Raw genomic sequence first — 10346 nt, forward strand, 5'->3', positions numbered from 1 at the left:
ATGAGCGATTTACTCACATGTACGGTGACGGGAAGGTCATCTCTGTGTCCTTTTGGAGAAGGCGGGTGTGCCTTCCATGTGAAGGCGCGAGCTATAGGGCCGAAGCTGTTGAATCGTGCACCCGTTTCAGCCGTCTCGGCCTCTTCTCCTGCAATCACTGCGCGCCTGCAAAGAATGGTAATGAGGAATTACTAATTATGTCTTGTATAAGTTTATGATGGATTTTATAAATCATGATATTTTTGGGATTATAATGTATATTTGGAATTTTTAAAGGTCATTTAGTGAGTTAAGAGTATATGCAATACAGAATAAGATTTTTGTAATACACACACACATACCAAAGGCACTTCTCCCCCAATTTTGGGGGGTAGCCGACATCAACAAAGAAACAAAACAAAAAGGGGACCTCTACTCTCTACGTTCCTTCAGCCTAACCAGGGACTCAACCGAGTTCAGCTTTTTGTAATAGAGAGAAATATTTATTTTCCATTTCTGATTTGCTTAATCAAACTCTATTATACAGTAATATCCATATAGTTCTCTTGGGGGTAGAATCAGAACAAACCGTATTTCAAAACACCTATCAGGATTTTTGTTACGCAGTTAATAAGGAATTTAAGGTTTTCATACTGTTCTAAATTATCTAGTTAAATTTAAGCTTAAAACTCCTGTATATTAAATGAGACCTAAATGACAACTATCGTCACTAAAAGAGTGTTCATATAAATAGAAAAAAAATTGTCAAATTTTAAAGATGATACTCATAATTAAAAAATTCTCCATCAATATATTATGATATTTTTCTTCTAGCTTGAATAATAGTCTATTCCAGCCCTGTCAAAGGTAAAAGCCGTTTTTCTATCACCCAGAATAGATGTGCTACAAAATGATATTGTTTTAAAATGGAATTTTAGAAAATTGGAGACTGAATTCATCCTATGAATGATTTCATGACAAGTCTCTCTCTCTCTCTCTCTCTCTCTCTCTCTCCTCTCTCTCTCCTCTCTCTCTCTCTCTCTCTCTCTCTCTCTATATATATATATAGTATATATATATGTATATATATATTATACATATATATTGTATATTTACATATATATAAATATATAATATATATATATATATATATATATATATGTATATATATATATGATTTCATGACAGGAGGACTCTTTTATATATATATAAATATATATATATATATATATATATATATATATATATATATATATATATATAGGATTTCATGACAGGAGGTCTCTCTCTCTCTCTCTCTCTCTCTCTCTCTCTCTCTCTCTCTCTCTCTCTCTCTCTCTCTCCATTACTTGCTTCAGGTCAATTATACTTAAAAGCCAATTGGAGAAACTTCGTATAATTGTTAGCAATTACTCGATTAGCATTACCGCCCTACATTCATATGCCGTCTTGCTAAGTCCCCCGAAAATGCAAATGCGGGAACCGACCAAACACACCGGACTGGCGTGACTAATTTGCATACAACAATAACGACGAGAAATTTTGACGATAACTCGTAGGCTATACCGCGCCGAATATAATTTTTTCTTTCTTTTTGTTTGGATTTTTTTTTTTGCAATTATGCCCTACTTTCCATGAGAGAGAGAGAGAGAGAGAGAGAGAGAGAGAGAGAAGAGAGAGAGAGAGAGAGAGAGAGAGAGAGAGAGAGAGAGAATAGTCCTTTTGTAATGAAATCATTGAGAGAGAGAGGAGAGAGAGAGAGAGAGAGAGGAGAGAGAGAGAGAGAGAGAGACAGAGGTATTCATAAAAATGAAGGATATCCTTGTAAGCATAAGGTAATCATTATGAATGTTATCCTCCAAGCAGAAGTAAAAGGTTGACTCGTGTTTCGGGAGTGCTTAGTTACATGTTGGAACTTGTAAGATTTCATTTGTGCTGTCAAGATAAGAAAGAGATTAGTATTTATAATACATATTTAATGCCCTGTTTTTACTTGTATTTAATTAAGTTTACGCATCAGAAAGAACACAGACGCCACCGCGCCTTCCCCAAAGCCTCGCTGGCAACATCTATCCCCCACCCTTGCATTAGAAGTTCTTTGACCTCTTTTTAGCTCCCACACCCCCATGTATTAGAAGTTCTTTGACCTCTTTTTAGCTCCCCCACCCCTTGCATTAGAAGTTCTTTGACCTCTTTTTAGCTCCCACACCCCCTTGCATTAGAAGTTCTTTGACCTCTTTTTAGCTCCCACACCCCCATGTATTAGAAGTTCTTTGACCTCTTTTTAGCTCCCCCACCCCTTGCATTAGAAGTTCTTTGACCTCTTTTTTAGGCTCCCCCACCCCTTGCATTAGAAATTCTTTGACCTCTTTTTAGCTCCCCCACCCCATGTATTAGAAGTTCTTTGACCTCTTTTTAGTTCCACACACCCCTTGCATTAGAAGTTCTTTGACCTCTTTTTAGCTCCCACACCCCTTGCATTAGAAGTTCTTTGACCTCTTTTTAGCTCTCACACCCCCTTGCATTAGAAGTTCTTTGACCTCTTTTTAGCTCCCACACCCCTTGCATTAGAAGTTCTTTGACCTCTTTTTAGCTCCCCCACCCCCTTGCATTAGAAGTTCTTTGACCTCTTTTTAGCTCCCACACCCCTTGCATTAGAAGTTCTTTGACCTCTTTTTTAGCTCCCCCACCCCTTGCATTAGAAGTTCTTTGACCTCTTTTTAGCTCCCCCCACCCCTTGCATTAGAAGTTCTTTGACCTCTTTTTAGCTCCCACACCCCTTGCATTAGAAGTTCTTTGACCTCTTTTTAGCTCCCACACCCCTTGCATTAGAAGTTCTTTGACCTCTTTTTAGCTCCCACACCCCCTTGCATTAGAAGTTCCTTTGACCTCTTTTTAGCCTCCCACGCCCCTTTCATTAGAAGTTCTTTGACCTCTTTTTAGCTCCCATACCCCTTGCATTAGAAGTTCTTTAACCTCTTTTTAGCTCCCACACCCCTTGCATTAGAAGTTCTTTGACTTCTTTTTAGCTCCCACACCCCCTTGCATTAGAAGTTCTTTGACCTCTTTTTAGCTCCCACAATCCCCTTGCATTAGAAGTTCTTTGACCTCTTTTTAGCTCCCACACCCCCTTTCATTAGAAGTTCTTTGACCTCTTTTTAGCTCCCCCCCACCCCTTGCATTAAAAGTTCTTTGACCTCTTTTTAGCTCCCACACCCCTTGCATTAAAAGTTCTTTGACCTCTTTTTAGCTCCCACACCCCTTGCATTAGAAGTTCTTTGACTTCTTTTTAGCTCCCACACCCCTTGCATTAGAAGTTCTTTGACCTCTTTTTAGCTCCCAAACCCCTTGCATTAGAAGTTCTTTGACCTCTTTTTAGCTCCCCCCACCCCTTGCATTAAAAGTTCTTTGACCTCTTTTTAGCTCCCCCCACCCCTTGCATTAGAAGTTCTTTGACCTCTTTTTAGCTCCCACACCACCCCCCTTGCATTAGAAGTTCTTTGACCTCTTTTTAGCTCCCCCACACCCTTGCATTAAAAGTTCTTTGACCTCTTTTTAGCTCCCACAACCCCTTGCATTAAAAGTTCTTTGACCTCTTTCTAGCTCCCACACCCCTTGCATTAAAAGTTCTTTGACCTCTTTTTAGCTCCCCCACCCCTTGCATTAAAAGTTCTTTGACCTCTTTTTAGCTCCCCCCACCCCTTGCATTAAAAGTTCTTTGACCTCTTTTAGCTCCCACACCCCCTTGCATTAAAAGTTCTTTGACCTCTTTTTAGCTCCCCCACCCCTTGCATTAAAAGTTCTTTGACCTCTTTTTAGCTCCCCCACCCCTTGCATTAAAAGTTCTTTGACCTCTTTTTAGCTCCCACACCCCTTGCATTAGAAGTTCTTTGACCTCTTTTTAGCTCCCACACACCCCTTGCATTAGAAGTTCTTTGACCTCTTTTTAGCTCCCACAACCCCCTTGCATTAGAAGTTCTTTGACCTCTTTTTAGCTCCCACACCCCTTGCATTAGAAGTTCTTTGACCTCTTTTTAGCTCCCCCACCCCTTGCATTAAAAGTTCTTTGACCTCTTTTTAGTTCCCCACACCCCTTGCATTAGAAGTTCTTTGACCTCTTTTTAGCTCCCCCACCCCTTGCATTAGAAGTTCTTTGACCTCTTTTTAGCTCCCACACCCCTTGCATTAGAAGTTCTTTGACCTCCTTTTAGCTCCCCCCACCCCTTGCATTAGAAGTTCTTTGACCTCTTTTTAGCTCCCCCCACCCCTTGCATTAGAAGTTCTTTGACCTCTTTTTAGCTCACCCCACCCCCTTGCATTAGAAGTTCTTTGACCTCTTTTTAGCTCCCCACTACCCTTGCATTAGAAGTTCTTTGACCTCTTTTTAGCTCCGCACACCCCTTGCATTAGAAGTTCTTTGACTTCTTTTTAGCTCCCACACCCCTTGCATTAGAAGTTCTTTGACCTCTTTTTAGCTCCCACACACCCCTTGCATTAGAAGTTCTTTGACCTCTTTTTAGCTCCCACACCCCTTTCATTAGATGTTCTTTGACCTCTTTTTAGCTCCCCCACCCCCTTGCATGAAAAGTTCTTTGACCTCTTTTTAGCTCCCACACCCCTTGCATTAAAAGTTCTTTGACCTCTTTTTAGCTCCCACACCCCTTTCATTAGAAGTTCTTTGACCTCCTTTTAGCTCCCCCACCCCTTGCATTAGAAGTTCTTTGACCTCCTTTTAGCTCCCCACACCCCTTGCATTAGAAGTTCTTTGACCTCCTTTTAGCTCCCCCTACCCCTTGCATTAGAAGTTCTTTGACCTCTTTTTAGCTCCCACACACCCCCTTGCATTAGAAGTTCTTTGACCTCTTTTTAGCTCCCCCACCCCCTTGCATTAGAAGTTTTTTTACCTCTTTTTAGCTCCCCCACCCCTTGCATTAGAAGTTCTTTGACCTCTTTTTAGCTCCCCCACCCCTTGCATTAGAAATTCTTTGACCTCTTTTTAGCTCCCCACCCCCTTGCATTAGAAGTTCTTTGGCCTCTTTTTAGCTCCCACAACCCCCTTGCATCAGAAGTTCTTTGACCTCTTTTTAGCTCCCCCACCCGTTGCATTAGAAGTTCTTTGACCTCTTTTTAGCTCCCCCACCCTTTGCATTAGAAGTTCTTTGACCTCTTTTTAGCTCCCCCACCCGTTGCATTAGAAGTTCTTTGACCTCTTTTTAGCTCCCCCACCCTTTGCATTAGAAGTTCTTTGACCTCTTTTTAGCTCCCCCACCCCTTGCATTAGAAATTCTTTGACCTCTTTTTAGCTCCCACACCCCTTGCCTTAGAAGTTCTTTGACCTCTTTTTAGCTCCCATGCCCATTGCATTAGAAGTTCTTTGACCTCTTTTTAGCTCCCACACCCTCTAGCATTAGAAGTTCTTTGACCTCTTTTTAGCTCCCACACCCCTTTCATTAGAAGTTCTTTGACCTCTTTTTAGCTCCCCCCACACCTTGCATTAGAACTTCTTTGACCTCTTTTTAGCTCCCACACCTCTAGCATTAGAAGTTCTTTGACTTCTTATTAGCTCCCACACCTCTAGCATTAAAAGTTCTTTGACCTCTTTTTAGCTCCCACACCCCTTGCATTAAAAGTTCTTTGACCTCTTTTTAGCTCCCCCACCCCTTGCATTAAAAGTTTTTTGACCTCTTTTTAGCTCCCCCACCCCTTGCATTAGAAGTTCTTTGACCTCTTTTTAGCTCCCACACCCCTTGCATTAGAAGTTCTTTGACCTCTTTTTAGCTCCCACACCCCTTGCATTAGAAGTTCTTTGACCTCTTTTTAGCTCCCACACCCCTTGCATTAGAAGTTCTTTGACCTCTTTTTAGCTCCCCCACCCCTTGCATTAAAAGTTCTTTGACCTCTTTTTAGCTCCCACACCCCTTGCATTAGAAGTTCTTTGACCTCTTTTTAGCTCCCCCACCCCTTGCATTAGAAGTTCTTTGACCTCTTTTTAGCTCCCACACCCCTTGCATTAGAAGTTCTTTGGCCTCCTTTTAGCTCCCCCACCCCTTGCATTAGAAGTTCTTTGACCTCTTTTTAGCTCCCCCATCCCTTGCATTAGAAGTTCTTTGACCTCTTTTTAGCTCCCCCACCCCTTGCATTAGAAGTTCTTTGACCTCTTTTTAGCTCCCCACACCCCTTGCATTAGAAGTTCTTTGACCTCTTTTTACCTCCCACACCCCTTGCATTAGATGTTCTTTGACTTCTTTTTAGCTCCCACACCCCTTGCATTAGAAGTTCTTTGACCTCTTTTTAGCTCCCACACCCCTTTCATTAGAAGTTCTTTGACCTCTTTTTAGCTCCCACACCCCTTTCATTAGAAGTTCTTTGACCTCTTTTTAGCTCCCACACCCCTTTCATTAGAAGTTCTTTGACCTCTTTTTAGCTCCCACACCCCTTGCATTAGAAGTTCTTTGACCTCTTTTTAGCTCCCCACACCCCTTTCATTAGAAGTTCTTTGACCTCTTTTTAGCTCCCCCCACCCCTTGGATTAAAAGTTTTTTTACCTCTTTTTAGCTCCCACGCCCCTTGCATTAAAAGTTCTTTGACCTCTTTATAGCTCCCACACCCCTTTCATTAGAAGTTCTTTGACCTCCTTTTAGCTCCCCCACCCCTTGCATTAGAAGTTCTTTGACCTCCTTTTAGCTCCCACACCCCTTGCATTAGAAGTTCTTTGACCTCCTTTTAGCTCCCCTACCCCTTGCATTAGAAGTTCTTTGACCTCTTTTTAGCTCCCCCCACCCTTTGCATTAGAAGTTCTTTGACCTCTTTTTAGCTCCCCCACCCCTTGCATTAGAAGTTCTTTGACCTCTTTTTAGCTCCCCCACCCCTTGCATTAGAAGTTCTTTGACCTCTTTTTAGCTCCCCCACCCCTTGCATTAGAAATTCTTTGACCTCGTTTTAGCTCCCCACCCCTTGCATTAGAAGTTCTTTGGCCTCTTTTTAGCTCCCACACCCCTTGCATTAGAAGTTCTTTGACCTCTTTTTAGCGCCCCCACCCGTTGCATTAGAAGTTCTTTGACCTCTTTTTAGCTCCCCCACCCTTTGCATTAGAAGTTCTTTGACCTCTTTTTAGCTCCCCCACCCCTTGCATTAGAAATTCTTTGACCTCTTTTTAGCTCCCACACCCCTTGCCTTAGAAGTTTTTTTTACCTCTTTTTAGCTCCCACGCCCCTTGCATTAGAAGTTCTTTGACCTCTTTTTAGCTCCCACACCTCTAGCATTAGAAGTTTTTGACCTCTTTTAAGCTCCCACACCCTTTTCATTAGAAGTTCTTTGACCTCTTTTTAGCTCCCCCACCCCTTGCATTAGAACTTCTTTGACCTCTTTTTAGCTCCCACACCTCTAGCATTAGAAGTTCTTTGACTTCTTATTAGCTCCCACACCTCTAGCATTAGAAGTTCTTTGACCTCTTTTTAGCTCCCACACCCCTTGCATTAGAAGTTCTTTGACCTCTTTTTAGCTCCCCCACCCCTTGCATTAGAAGTTCTTTGACCTCTTTTTAGCTCCCACACCCCTTGCATTAGAAATTCTTTGACCTCTTTTTAGCTTCCCCACCCCTTGCATTAGAAGTTCGTTGACCTATTTTTAGCTCCTCCACCCCTCGCATTAGAAGTTCTTTGACCTCTTTTTAGCTCCCACACCCCTTGCATTAGAATATCTTTGACCTCTTTTTAGCTTCCCCACCCCTTGTATTAGAAGTTCTTTGACCTCTTTTAGCTCCCACACCCCTTGCATTAGAAGTTCTTTGACCTCTTTTTAGGTCCCACACCCCTTGCATTAGAAGTTCTTTGACCTCTTTGTAGCTCCCACACCCCTAGCATTAGATGTTCTTTGACCTCTTTTTAGCTCCCACACCTCTAGCATTAGAAGTTCTTTGACCTCTTTTTAGCTCCCCCACCCCTTGCATTAGAAGTTCTTTGACCTCTTTTTAGCTTCCCCACCCCTTGCATTAGAAGTTCTTTGACCTCTTTTTAGCTCCCACACCCCTTGCATTAGAAGTTCTTTTACTTCTTTTTACCTCCCACACCCCTTGCATTAGAAGTTTTTGACCTCTTTTTAGCTCCCTCACCCCTTGCATTAGAAGTTTTTTTACCTCTTTTTAGCTCCCACACCCCTTGCATTAGAAGTTCTTTGACTTCTTTTTAGCTCCCACATCCCTTGCATTAGAAGTTCTTTGACCTCTTTGTAGCTCCCACACTTCTTGCATTAGAAGTTCTTTGACCTCTTTTTAGCTCCCACACCCCTTGCATTAGAAGTTCTTTGACTTCTTTTTAGCTCCCACATCCCTTGCATTAGAAGTTCTTTGACCTTTTTGTAGCTCCCCCACCCCTTGCATTAGAAGTTCTTTGACCTCTTTTTAGCTCCCACACCCCTTGCATTAGAAGTTCTTTGACCTCCTTTTTAGCTCCCACACCCCTTGCATTAGAAGTTCTTTGACCTCTTTGTAGCTCCCACACCCTTAGCATTAGAAGTTCTTTGACCTCTTTTTAGCTCCCACACCTCTAGCATTAGAAGTTCTTTGACCTCTTTTTAGCTTCCCCACCCCCTTGCATTAGAAGTTCTTTGACCTCTTTTTAGCTCCCACACCCCTTGCATTAGAAGTTCTTTGACCTCTTTTTAGCTCCCACACCACTAGCATTAGAAGTTCATTGACCTCTTTTTAGCTCCCACACCTCTAGCACTAGAAGTTCTTTGACTTCTTTTTAGCTCCCCACACTTCTAGCATTAGAAGTTCTTTGACCTCTTTTCAGCTCCCTTACCTTAAGCATTAGAAGTTCTTTGACCTCTCTTTATAGCTCCCACACCTCTAACATTAGAAGTTCTTTGACCTTTCGCTTTAACTCCCACACTTCTAGCATTAGAAGTTCTTTGACACACATCTCTAGGTTCCATACTTTTAGCATTAGAAGGTCTTCGATCTATATTTTGAGGTGCCTTACTTCTAGCATTAGAGGCTTTCTATTTTTAGGTGTCCTACCTCTAGCATTAGAGGCTCCTCTTCGCTGTTCGCTTCTGTCTTCTAGTTTTCAAGATCTTCTTTCATTAGATTATCTGTTTCTTTCGAGATTTCATTGTCTCTTTTCCTTAGTTTGTCAGTGTCCTTCTAGATTTCAAAAGAGATTTCAGTGCCGTGGAGTCCTCACTTCGGTAGATTCCTCAGGGAAATCGAAGGCATTTATTCTTTACCTATCTGGGCAATGAGTAAAGAGATGAATATTATCGATTTTTCCGCATACACTATCATGCCAAAGTAAATGACGAGCAACATGATATATTTACCAATGTCGTCTGGATATGTCCTTACTTCAATGGCGAATTTTGGGACAATCCTGTTGAAGAACTACACGCACTCACCGTTGAGTTGAACCATTCTGCCTCCATCCTCATTTCCCGCAATCCGTTTTCGCACCGATACAAAGCCTCGTACTTTTTCCAAGAGTCTCCTTTAATAAGACATCGTCGCAAAAGCCCAAGCAAAGGATCCTTCAAGGCGCATACATTATGATCTCCAAAGCTCATCTGCCAACGGAAGATCCCGTGTCTTTCTATAGGTCGGGCGATATAAAACGAACGATCGGCAACTTCGGCAGCAACGAAAACCATCTGTAGTTGATGGTGTTCCGAAGACGTAAAACAAATTCTTACCGTCAGCTTCCTATTCCGACAGAACGCGATCTCTGAGTTAAGTGAAATCCTTCTTCCAGTCATCAACTCATTTTCTCTTACTCCTATTGACGGGCAATTCTTTGGTTAGATTTCGCCAGCTACATACAGATCATGTGAGGTGTTGCAGGCTACGTTTGAAAAAATGAAGATCAGGTCTTCAGAAGTCATTTGAAGCTCGGGGAGGAGTTGTTCAGGACTGCTCCTGGAAATTTCAGTTCCGGAGTCATTCAGAAATCCATGTTAAGTATACGGCTATGTCCTTTAGAGACTTTTGGAAGTTCGGGAAAGTTTTCTTCCGAAACCGTTCCGAGATTCCGTTCTGGAGTCGTTCAGAATTCCATGCTAAGTCTATAGCTATTTTTTTCTGAAGCCATTTGGAAATCCGGGAAAATTTCCTTCCGATACCGTTCTGAGATTCCGTTCTGGAGGCATTCAGAATTCCATGCTAAATCTATGGCCATTTCTTCTAAAGCCATTTGGAAATCCGAGATGATTTTCTTCCGAATACTTTTAGGACTCGCGAAAAATTTCATTCTTGTTTTATAACAGCAACAATAATAATAATAATAATAATAATAATAATAATAATAATAATAATAATAATAATAATAATAATAATAATAATAATAATAATAAACTACGTGATTTGATTTATGGAT

The 10346-nt window shown here is 41.6% G+C and overlaps 1 pseudogene; it reads right to left on the reverse strand.

Moving 5' to 3' along the window:
• Positions 1-10346, reverse strand: part of LOC137652202 (CB1 cannabinoid receptor-interacting protein 1-like) — a 255594-nt pseudogene that overhangs the window by 87584 nt on the left and 157664 nt on the right.

This window comes from Palaemon carinicauda, chromosome 13, assembly GCF_036898095.1.
Source record: "Palaemon carinicauda isolate YSFRI2023 chromosome 13, ASM3689809v2, whole genome shotgun sequence".
In the NCBI taxonomy this organism is placed as follows: Eukaryota; Metazoa; Arthropoda; class Malacostraca; order Decapoda; family Palaemonidae; genus Palaemon; species Palaemon carinicauda.